This window comes from Onthophagus taurus, chromosome 3 (genome assembly GCF_036711975.1).
Source record: "Onthophagus taurus isolate NC chromosome 3, IU_Otau_3.0, whole genome shotgun sequence".
Classification (NCBI taxonomy): Eukaryota; Metazoa; Arthropoda; class Insecta; order Coleoptera; family Scarabaeidae; genus Onthophagus; species Onthophagus taurus.
This window is the reverse complement of record NC_091968.1, coordinates 24,012,371-24,024,602: the sequence shown is the minus strand read 5'-3', so window position 1 is coordinate 24,024,602 and position 12,232 is coordinate 24,012,371. Positions and strand designations below refer to the sequence as shown.

The 12,232-nt window shown below is 35.8% G+C and overlaps 2 non-coding genes across 2 annotated transcripts; both read left to right on the top strand.

Moving 5' to 3' along the window:
* The first annotated feature begins 4,669 nt into the window (after positions 1 to 4,669).
* TRNAL-AAG (transfer RNA leucine (anticodon AAG)) lies at positions 4,670 to 4,751 on the top strand. The gene has a single exon. It is a non-coding gene; the product is annotated as a tRNA-Leu (tRNA).
* Positions 4,752 to 4,858: 107 nt separating this feature from the next.
* On the top strand, positions 4,859 to 4,940 carry TRNAL-AAG (transfer RNA leucine (anticodon AAG)). The gene has a single exon. It is a non-coding gene; the product is annotated as a tRNA-Leu (tRNA).
* The last annotated feature ends 7,292 nt before the right edge of the window (positions 4,941 to 12,232 follow it).

The window sequence follows — 12,232 nt, the reverse complement described above, 5'->3', positions numbered from 1 at the left end:
TACAAGTAAAATCATCAAAATTTCCTCATTAAAAAATGAAACATCAGATACAATAACAAACTATTGTTTAACAAGCCTAACTGATGCAAACCTTCCTCTAGACAAGTGCTCTTCGTTTTGTGGTGATAACACAAATACTAATTTCGGAGGGGTGAACCGCAGAGGAGTGAACAACATTTTCCAAAAACTGGAAGATGTTTTGAAAAAAGAGCTAGAAGGAATTGGGTATCCTGCACACATATTGCACAATACAGTTTCTTGTGCAGCTGATGTCCTTGCTGTTGATGTTGAAACAATAGTTGTCAAACTGTTCAACTATTTCTCAATCTATACCATCAGAACTAAAGAACTTAAAAGTTTCTGTGAGTTTGTTGGCATAACTTACAAACAGTTACTGTACCACTCAAGGACAAGATGGGTATCACTCATGCCTGCTGTTGAGCGTATATTAAACCTATGGGAAGCTTTGAAATCATATTTTTTAAGAAATCATAATTCTATTCAAAATTGCTTGTAGATTTTTTCTCAAACTCACTGAATGAGGCCTATCTCTGGTTCCTTCACAACCAGCTATCATTGTTCCACCGAAAAATAAAGAGAATTGAGTCTTCAAAAATTTCTGTGATTGAAGTCAAATTAATATTGGACGAGACTTTGAAGAGTGTGAAGGAACGAGAAGAATCCCTGTTCATTGGCCTGAAAACTAAACAAATCGTAGACAAAGAAGATAAAACTGTCAGAGATAAGTTCGTAGAAGAATGCAAGGACTTTTTCCAAACTGCCCATGGTTATTTGAGAAAATGGAGTGAGTCCCTCCAGCACTTGGCCATATTTGAATGGACCACATTGGACACAGTTCCTGAATGGAAACAAATCGAAAACACCCTTGCTTACTTTACCGGCAAGAAAATATCCTTCCCAGAAAGTGAAGTTTTCGACCAATTTTCTTGTCTTAAAAACAATATCACACTGTTAAAAGACAAGCAAGACAAAGAAGAAAGTAAGTGGAAGGATTTAAGCTCGAGTGAAAAGTGGGTCAAGTATTTCAATACTATGGACAAAAGTCAATACTCCCACTTTTTGAAAATGTGTGAATATGTTTTTTCAATACCAGCTCACAATGCGAACGTGGAAAGAGTGTTTTCTATGATGTCAAACCAGTGGACTGACGAACGCAACCGGCTCTCAGTTGAAACTGTTCAAAATATTTTGATCTGCCAATATAATTTTAATAAAACTTGCATCGAGTTTCATAGCTACGTTCAAGGCCAACAAGACCTTCTCAAAGCTGCCAAATCCTCCGAGAAATATGAGTGGTTTTAACTTTTTTCAAACAGTCCACTTTAATTTCAGATAGCTACAAATACGCTTACATACTTTTAGTTTTAGGATATGTTAAAGAGTTATTCTGGAGTCTCCAGAATAATCTCAGACTGGAGTTGTTTTTTTTAGTTCTATTGATTGTAATAAAAAGTAGTAAGTAATAAAAAAACTTGATTTCGTTGTTAATTTAAATTTTCGTTTCTTTTACCAAGTAAACATTGGTTATAAAATAGTTGTTAAAAAAATAATGTTCATAGTTTGGTCAAAACTATGCTTAAACCCGTATTTTATAATTTAAAAATGAAAAATCATTCTTAGGGCGTAAACTGGACTACGTTAGTCGTCGTTTTCTCATACACCTATTGTAGGTGTCCCGGTTTACTACACTGGAAATATGGCAACCCTATGCCCGACGTAAGTTTTTTAGGTTATGTCAATGTAATTTTATTTTTTGATTTAAGTAAGATTTTGTTCACTGTTTTCTTTTAATAGGAACTCCTGATGATGATATTGTAAAATATCGAAACCGGTTGAGCGAATAAATTTATATCACCGTAAAGTACGATTTCATTAATTTCTACCATTTACAATTTGGGTGATAAAACCGAAGAAAATTTCCTTATATAACTTTCAAATACTTCAACATCACTTTCACTATTTGAATCATTACCTTTATCGTCACTTAATTCGTTGATGTCTATATTGGGATTTTCAATTAATACATTAGAATCAATAGACGCAAAATTTTCCAGGTTTATGTTCGGCATATTTTTTAAACCTGAAAAAAGCTGGGCCAGTGGAACTTCATCCTCTTCCTCAAAATCGCCTTCTTGTTCAAGATTCACGAAGAATCCGGCTTTTGCAAAACATTTTGAAATGGTTGTTGGAGAAACATTTTTCCAAGCTGCTATTATCCAAACTAAGGCACTGCTCAAATTGATACTTTTTTCGGCATCTTCGAAACAACTTTCGTTGTTTGTAAATGTTAAAAGCCTTTTAATTAAGGATTTTCTGTAAGCTACGTTAAAGCTATTGATGATCCCGTGATCTAATGGTTGGCAATATGAGGTAGTGTTTGGAGGAAGAAACACTATTTTTACATGATCTAATGTAAGTTTGGGATGAGACGTGGCGTTTTTTCGTCAAATTGTTTTAGCCACGAAGTCATAATCTCTGTTGTCATCCAGGCCTTTTTATTACATTCCCTTTTTAAAGGAAGTTTGTTGATGTGCGATCCTTTAAAGTTTAAAGCAACGAGGGTTTTTACTTTTCCCGATGATTAAGGGATCCTCCTTGTCTCCTTCCATGTTTGGGCAAAATAAAATTGTCAATCTCTGTCTGGGTTTTTTTTACACGTACATTTATATCCTTTGAGAGCAAACATTTTGTTCGGCATTGCAAAATAAAACAGTCCAGTTTCGTCAGCATTGTACACATCTTTTGGTAAGTAGTTCTTCAATATCAATTTTAACTTTGTTTTCCTTCAACACTGAGTCAGCTTATTTCATGTATTCGACAAAATTTTTCAAGCCACCCAGCTTTAAAACTCAAAAGTTTCAAATTTTGGGCTACTTCCACTGCTTTTTCTTTTAATAAAAGTCTAGATATGGTGATATTTCTATTTCTCGCTTTACAGAACCAATTGTAAACTATTTGATCAATAGCCAGTCCTTCAGTTTTTGGAAATTTTCTCTTTTGCTCTAGATTAGAATTTTCTTCAAACAGCTTTTTAAAGTGGGACTTATTTTTCAAACTCAAATTTTTCAGCCAATTTTCTAGTACTATTACTGAACTTTTCACTTTCTGCAATAATATCAATTTTGTCTTTCAACATATCATCATATTGACATGTTGCATTTTATATATTTCAAATAAGTAATTAAATTCGTAACTGCAGTTTACTTAAAATCAAAAAAATATAAGATGACAAAAAAAATTCGTTTAACGTCCCCAACAGTAATAAAATAACAATAGGGTCGAACGGGGAATTGTCAAAGCACACAACATTATATCTCATCGTTGTTTACAGAAAGGGCGTGTCCGCGAAACGTAAATATCACGATGCTAACAACAACGGTTTCCGCTAAACGGCGTAATATATCATCCTCTACAACCACCAAAACGAGAAACGTATACAGGGACAAGAATAGAGAAATGGGGTTGCAGAGGAAGAGAGAAAGACTAAAATGTACATAAAGTCCGTGTTGTATTTTCTAGTAGATGTGTGTGTGTGTGTAACACAAAGGGTCTGGTTTATTGTAATGGAAATGCGGATGGAATCGAGGTTCGCGGGATCTTCCTATTGTCCTGCAAGTGGAGCACCGCCCAGGATTAGATCCCCCCGATATCTGTTGTGTAACTTCTCCACCTCCATTGTTCCTATTGTCTCCATTATTCGCGCCCTTTGTCCCTAACGTTGTTTAGTGTTACGGTTATTAACGTCACCACCATCGCTATGTCCAGGTAACTTTTAAACTAAGAAATTTTAATAAAAAAAATTTACCTAATCAAAAATTTTTATAACTAGTGATGTAATTATCTCATTACATTACTAGTGATGTAATTAATTCCATTATTTAACTACAAATTGATAAAGTGACATGTCTTTTCATAACTAGTTACGTAAATAACTGTTATTTATTTATTTTCAGTGTCATCATAAAGCGTTTAAACCACAGCAATCGATTCCCGGTAGCAACTGGCAGTCAAGTTTGGGTCTAAAATTAAAATCCATCAAATCCGGGATACCGAAGAAAAATCAACAAGTAGTAGCCGAAAACGAAACCCTGGTGTAATCCGATGCCCACCCGGAACCGCCGGAATCCGTACCTAAAGTCTGTTTATTTTAGCTTTTCCTCTCTTTGTATGTGTGTGTGTATGTCGATAGATAAATCAACGGCGAGAACCCGCTAGATTGAATTATGGACTTTCAGGGACGTTGCTGTCAAAATTACGAACATGTGTCGACGCCGGGCAGCGCCATTCCCCCCATGGGTACGGTTTTATGTGTGCTCCCCGCGGGGCGGTGGTGGCGCTAGAGAGGAGGGAACATCTCTCTCGAACAGATTAGTGGCACAATTGCGCGCTGATACCGCATTGACGGTTTTATGGCCAATCGCTCACTGATAAAATATACTACGGTACTAGAAACTGCTGCCATTTTGACAGATCGGCTTTCGTACGATAACAACGTGCCTGTAGTTGTCGTAGACGCACATTTGTAATATTCGTAAGTATGCGTTAACAAAATTTCACCCGATTAGACGATAATTATTATTAAACATTAGATAAGATTAAATTTTTGGTTTGTTTGGATCGTGAGTTTCGTTACCATGGAGAATATCGAGGTAGCGTGGCCGAGCGGTCTAAGGCGCTGGTTTAAGGCACCAGTCTCTTCGGAGGCGTGGGTTCGAATCCCACCGCTGCCAAGTATCTTTTTTTGTTTCTTAAAATCATATTGAAAACTATAAAAAATTATCTTAAAATAGAGATGAGAAAAATTGGATTGCGAGAGCGTATTAAGGTTAGGTATTAAGGTAGCGTGGCCGAGCGGTCTAAGGCGCTGGTTTAAGGCACCAGTCTCTTCGGAGGCGTGGGTTCGAATCCCACCGCTGCCAAATATCTATTTTTTTGACAAACTTATAAATTAGTACGTTTGCCCAAAAAGTACTATATTACACGTTTTTGCCACTTTTAAACGCCGTGTTATACATCATTAGAAAGAGCAGAACATTTTCGATAAGATAGATATGGTTCTAGAGTTTTCTCCTGGTCATATAAGAAAGTTATTGACCCAAACAAGGTTTAAAAGTGACTAAACGTGTGAATTTAGTAGTTTTTGTCAAAAACTTACTTCTGCAAACTCGTCATCGCCTCGTGTTACACACCATTAGAAAGAGCAGAAAATTTTTGATAAGATAGATATGGTTCTAGAGTTTTCTCCTGGTCATATAAGAAAGTTACCAACCCGAACAAGATTTAAAAATGGCTAAAACGTGTGAATTTCTCAAAAACATATTTATGCAAACTCACCATCGCCTCGTGTTACACACCATTAGAAAGAGCAGAAAATTTTTGATAAGATAGATATGGTTCTAGAGTTTTCTCCTGGTCATATAATAAAGTTAACATCCCAAACAAGGTTTAAAACTGACTAAACGTGTCAATGTAGTAATTTTTGGCAAAAACGTATTTCTGCAAACTCGCGATCGACTCGTGTTGTGCACCATTAGAAACAGCAGAAAATTTTCAATAAAATAGGTATGGTTCTAGAGTTTTCTCCTGGTCATATAAGAAAGTTACCAACCCTTACAAGGTTTAAAAGTGGCTAAAACGTGTGTATTAGTAGTTCTTGGCTATAAACGTACTTGTGCAAACGCACGATTAATTCGTGTTATACATCATTAGAAAGAGCATGAAATTTTCGATAAGATAGATATAGTTCTAGAGTTTTCGCCTGGTCATATAAGAAAGTTATCAACCCGAACAAGATTTAAAAATGGCTAAAATGTGTGAACTGAGTAATTTTTAGCAAAAACATATTTATGCAAACTCGCCATCGCCTCGTGTTACACACCATTAGAAAGAGCAGAAAATTTTTGATAAGATAGATATGGTTCTAGAGTTTTCTCCTGGTCATATCAGAAAGTTAACAACCCAAACAAGGTTTAAAAGTGACTAAACGTGTGAATTTAGTAGTTTTTGTCAAAAACTTACTTCTGCAAACTCGCCATCGCCTCGTGTTACACACCATTAGAAAGAGCAGAAAATTTTTGATAAGATAGATATGGTTCTAGAGTTTTCTCCTGGTCATATAAGAAAGTCATCGACCCAAACAAGGTTTAAAAGTGACTAAACGTGTCAATTTAGTAGTTTTTGACAAAAACTTACTTCTGCAAACTCGCCATCGCCTCGTGTTACACACCATTAGAAAGAGCAGAAAATTTTTGATAAGATAGATATGGTTCTAGAGTTTTCTCCTGGTCATATAAGAAAGTTATTGACCAAACAAGGTTTAAAAGTGACTAAACGTGTGAATTTAGTAGTTTTTGACAAAAACTTACTTCTGCAAACTCGCCATCGCCTCGTGTTACACACCATTAGAAAGAGCAGAAAATTTTTGATAAGATAGATATGGTTCTAGAGTTTTCTCCTGGTCATATAAGAAAGTTAACAACCCAAACAAGGTTTAAAAGTGACTAACCGTGTCAATTTAGTATTTTTTGGCAAAAACGTATTTCTGCAAACTCGCGATCGACTCTTGTTGCGCACCATTGGAAACAGCAGAAAATTTTCAATAAGATAGGTATGGTTCTAGAGTTTTCTCCTGGTCATATAAGAAAGTTACCAACCCTTACAAGGTTTAAAAGTGGCTAAAACGTATGTATTAGTAGTTCTTGGCTATAAACATATTTGTGCAAACGCACGATTAATTCGTGTTATACATCATTAGAAAGAGCAGGAAATTTTCGATAAGATAGATATGGTTCTAGAGTCTTTTCCTTGTCATATAAGAAAGTTACCAACCCGAACAAGATTTTAAAATGGCTAAAACATGTGTATTTAGTAGTTTTGGTCAAAAACATATATGTGCAAACGCGCGATTGCCTCGTGTTATACATCATTAGAAAGAGCAGCAAATTTTCGATAAGATAGATATGGTTCTAGAGTTTTTCCTTGGTCATATAAAAAAAGGTACCAACCCGAACAAGGGTCAAAAGTGGCTAAAATGTGTGAATTTAGTAGTCTTTGGCAAAAACATACTTGTGCAAACTTGCGATCGACTCGTGTTATGCGGCATTAAAAAGAGCAGAAAATTTTTGATAAGATAGGTTTGGTTCTAGAGTTTTCTCCTAGTCATATAAGAAAGTTACCAACCCGAACAATGTTTAAAGGTGGCTAAAACGTGTGAATTTTGTAGTTTTTGGCAAAAACGTATTTGTGCAATCGCGTGATCGACTCGTGTTACACACCATTAGAAAGAGCAGTCAGCGGCAAGTTGTGTGGCTATTAACTCCACCTGTATGACGATGATACTTTTACCTAGAGGTTCAGATATGTGGAGTCGGAGATCGTACGAGAAGACTCCGGCTCCACCTCCTTCCCGTCTACTTGAACCATCAGTGTAGATTTGAAGGCTGTTTTTTACCTCTACTTCTGTGGAACTTGGGTGGGTGAGATATTTCTTCGTAAAAATGTGTGAAGTCCGTTTTACATTCCAGAATTGATGAATATTCCACCATTTCATTCCAGAGATCTCTCTCACACATTAGAATTCCTGCTGCCCGCAGACGGTCTTGAATGAACAAATGAAGTGGCATTAAGTTCATCATGTTTTCCATGGCTGCAGTGGGGGTACTCCACAGCGCACCTATAACATACAAACACGCAAGTCTCTGTACTTTATTAAGTGGATGTAGACTGTAAGGTCTTTGACCACCATACTATTGCACCGTATGTAAGCATAGGTCGGATTACAGCCGTATAAATCCAGAGGTCATTTTTGGATAACAAACCTCATGTTTTACCTATAGCCCTCCGGCATTGACCGAATGCAACGTACGCTTTTTTTAGACTATTATCTAGGTGAGCTCTCCATGTCATTTTATTGTCAAGTGTGATGCCCAGATATTTGATTTTCTTTTGACAAAACCAATAAAGTATTAGCAAGGGATGGCATTCTGGGCTTGCCAAACTTTCTCATCCGTGTGAAAAGAATCAACTCTGTCTTCTTAGGATTCACAGAAAGTCTTTGTTAGTCACACCAAGACTCTATCCATTTGAGAGCTACTTGCATCCTATCAAAAAGCTCGTTTATGCACTTGCCTTTGATGAGAATGGTTAAATCATCTGCGTAACCAACTGTAGTAAAGTTGGCTTCAGTGAGGCGTTTCAAGAGGCTATCCAGGGTGACATTCCACAAAAGTGGACTTATGGACAGCCTCGAGTAACTCCTCCTTGGAGACTGACGTCGCCAGCCCTAAGCTTAATTATCCTATGTTTAAGAGTGTTCTCAAACCAACCACAAAGAGTCGGTGGAACATTATGCTGTTGTAAGTTGTTTCATCAAAAGCTCCCTCTATATTTAGGGCGGACTCCTTTAAGTCCAGCGCTCCACTGTATTTTTTCTTCCCTGCAGATCTTTTCGGCTAAAATCCAATCATCTGTATGGTTGGTGTTCTGTCGTAAGCACACAGAACTCCCAAAACTTGAAAAATGCACCTCCATATATAGATGAAGACTCTCCAAAAGGTTGTCGGTATAAGAACCATCAGCCTTTTTTAGTAAACCAAATCATCGTTCAGGATCTGAATCCAGAACCTGATTTAGCCGAGAAACTTCGCTGCAGGAGGAAACTTCCTCTCAAAATTTCCTCCACGTTTCCCGTTTTCTATGACGAACGCTTTTTTTTGAACTCCGCTAATTACCTTTATAAAGTTTCCAGTCGGAGTCTAATTTTGAGTTTTTAGCTCTACTAAGCGCTGTTCTTGCCTCCTTTTTGAGTTTGCCGAGCTCAGAACACCACCAAATGGTAGCACGCCCAGAGACGGCCTCTCATCGGAGGGGACAAACCTTTTTATAAGCTTTAATTAAGGAATCATTAATAATGTGTAGGTACTCCTCAACTTCAAAGCTTTCAGTTGGCTTACGCAACCTAATATCGCGCAAACACCCAGTTAGCAAAGATCGCTTTAGGTTCTTTTCAATCTTTATGGTACCAAGATCGAAAGTGATCCATTTATGGTCTAACATTGTTAGAATCCGTCCAATTGTAGATCGAGGACGAGATACCCATCGAAGCAAGTGTGATGGCAATAGAGAGCCTCGATTAAGTATATCTAAATTTTGCTAAAAATGAATTCAAGAAGAGGTAAGTCCCACCTCTTCCATTATCATCAGCACTGCCCCAGGCAATTGAACGTGCATTAGAGTCACATCCGATGACAAGATCGCCTAGTGTTATCCATCATTAGAAAGAGCAGAAAATTTTCTATAAGATAGATATACTTCTATAGTTTTTTCCATATCAAATAAGAAAGTTGTTTAGAGGAATAGCAATTAAATCCTGGATTAAGATAGTTGAAGGAACACTCTTTCTGACTGTTATAACAGTTTTTTAAAATTCGATCTGATAACAATTGCACAAGGGCTTGAAATTTTGTAATTTTGAGCTATTTTAAGTTCTTCCTTTTTTATTGATCTTAGTATCAACTTGTCGGCAGACGAAGGTTTAAATAGAGAAAGAATCAAGCTTTCAAATGGTGCTAGATTTCCTTCTTTTTGCATATTGCATAAGACATATTCTTGTCTATTCTATCTCATGTCCAGCTTTTCTAACAAGAGTTCATCATACCAACGTGGTCCTTCCATTGCAGATGTCGTGCTTTCGTCCATCTCATCACTTCCTACAATCCCAAATCTTTCATTATATCCAAAGCTTTTCCCGTTTATTACAGTTGTATTCTGGATAACATCCTCTTCCATGTTATTGATTTATTTTGCTTGTATCAAATAATCTGGAGGTATCTTCAATCAATTAGCACCATTTTTCCACACACTAATGAATGTTTTCTATTTTCTGGTAATTTTGAAACATTTCCAACTACCATTAAAATCAATTCAAAAAGTTTTAGATACATTAGAATCATTTTAATCGGTTATTCCAAGTCTTTGAATTTTCTGAAAAGCATCCCCATTAATTTTATAAACTTGTCTTGGTTTTATCAAATAAACTGGAAGTGTTTCCAATCAATTAGCATCACTTTGCCACATACCAATGAGCTTTTTCTATTTTCTGCTCATTTTGAAATATTTCCAAAAACTATTCTAAAAAACCTTCTATCGGGGTCGGTTATATCGAGGTTTTGCAGTAGATACAACTTGTTTGCTTACATTTTCTGACAAAGTTGCTTTTTCATTATTTTCTCGAGAACTTTGACAGAGGTGGAAAAATGCTAAAATCTTTCATTTGAATATACGCAAAAGTTTCTTGGAAACATTTAAATATTTTGATTGAAGATATTTAATTCTGAAAACAACTTTTTGGTAAGTAATATTTGTTGTAAATAAAGAAAACACAAAAAAGAAAGGTAGAAAACGAAATAACTACTTCTTTCTTATTATTCCGGTAAATCCGGGCTTCCGCGTTCTCTATTACGTCGCAATTCCTGGTCGAGGGCTTGGAAGAAAACGGTCCAACGGTGGAGCAACGGCGGCGGCGATGTTGGTCGAAGTCGCGGCGCCTGCAGGTGGCCGAGGCCCCCTAAGCAAATCCCGAGTAATCCCCGCAGGCAATTTACCTTAGCCGGGGGCTTTGTCGGTCGGGCTTATTCCGTTGAGTTTTATTATGTGCGCGCGGACCACCGCCGACCGGACACAGCCCGAAGGAAAGGAGCCTTTGTGGCCACTAAAACTGTCCGGCAAGTTTATGGTGGCCCCGTTTTAGTTCGCTGATTTAATTCGTGGCCAGCGACGCTAAGCACAACCAAACTTCCAAAATCCTCTTTATTAATGTATAATTAAATTAAGTATTGGCTTCGTATTTAACAAAAATTAACCTAAAAATAAAAAAATTTATATTACGCGAAGTTAGTTACATTTCAATCATAGATTTCAATTTATTTAAATGTCATTTTGACATTTTTGTATTTCATTTTTTATATTTAAAAACATGAACAAACAAAAAATAATTATTTGTGTTTAAACAAAACCAAACTTTCAAAATCTTTTTTATTAATGTATAATTAAATTAAGTATTGGCTTCGCATTTAACAAAAATCAACCTAAAAATAAAATATTAAATATTGTGTGAAGTTAGTTACATTTCAATCATAGATTTCAATTCATTGAAATGTCATTTTGACGTTTGTGCATTTCATTTAAAACGTATTTTATATTTAATGACATGAACGAACATGAAATAATTATTTGTGTTTAAATAAAATCAAATTTCCAAAATCTTTTTTATTAAGGTATAATTAAATTAATTCAATTAACAAAAATTAACCTAAAAATAAAAAATTTTATATTACGTGAAGTTAGATACATTTCAATCATATTTATTGAAATGTCAGTTTGACATTTGTGCATTTCATTTAAAACGTTTTTTATATTTCATTCATACGCAATTCTTAGTGTTCGTCTAATAATTAGTGTTTTGAGTTGTAAATTATCATACACGTCGTTATATAATCGGAGTGTTTGTGAATATGTGCGACACGGAGGAGTCGAGCGAAGAGTGGAGTAATGTAAACGAAAGTAGAAGAAAACGTGGTTGTTTACGTCTAAGCGAACGACCGGGCACATCGAATCAACCTGCCTAAAAACCGGATTTGAAGAAATTTGATTACATTCACTATAACTAAAGAACGGTTTAACGGATTTGACCGGAATGACCGACTGGAAGTCTAGCCCCCAAACTTTCGATTGAGATATAAAACATTAAAATCCGTCAAACCGTTCTCTAATTATAGTCGATTTAGTTTGAATTATCTTTTTTATATTGGGGATAGACTTTCTTTTGCAGGAAGTGTTAAACATTGAGTGCGTTTTATTTTAGTAAAATGACGTAAGTTTTATTTGAAATGTTTCGAGAAAACGAGTAATTTTTTTATTGAAAGGTTGAGTTTTAAAACCAAAAAACGATTTAAAACCGCTTCGGCTCGTCGTCTTTACATTTTTTGTTTATTCACCTCCAGTATTCCTTCTTTCCACAATAAATTAAGGAGGGGATGTTTGGAAGTTGATTCGCTAATAACGCATTTTAGTTGATATGCGGGCATTTAAGGGTGATAAACTAGTTTAGAAAAATAAAACTTATTACTTAAATTAAGTGATAAATGCGTGCTATATTTATGCTAAGTGTTAGGTGATATTAGTGATGTGATATAGGTCATCATGGGATTGCTAT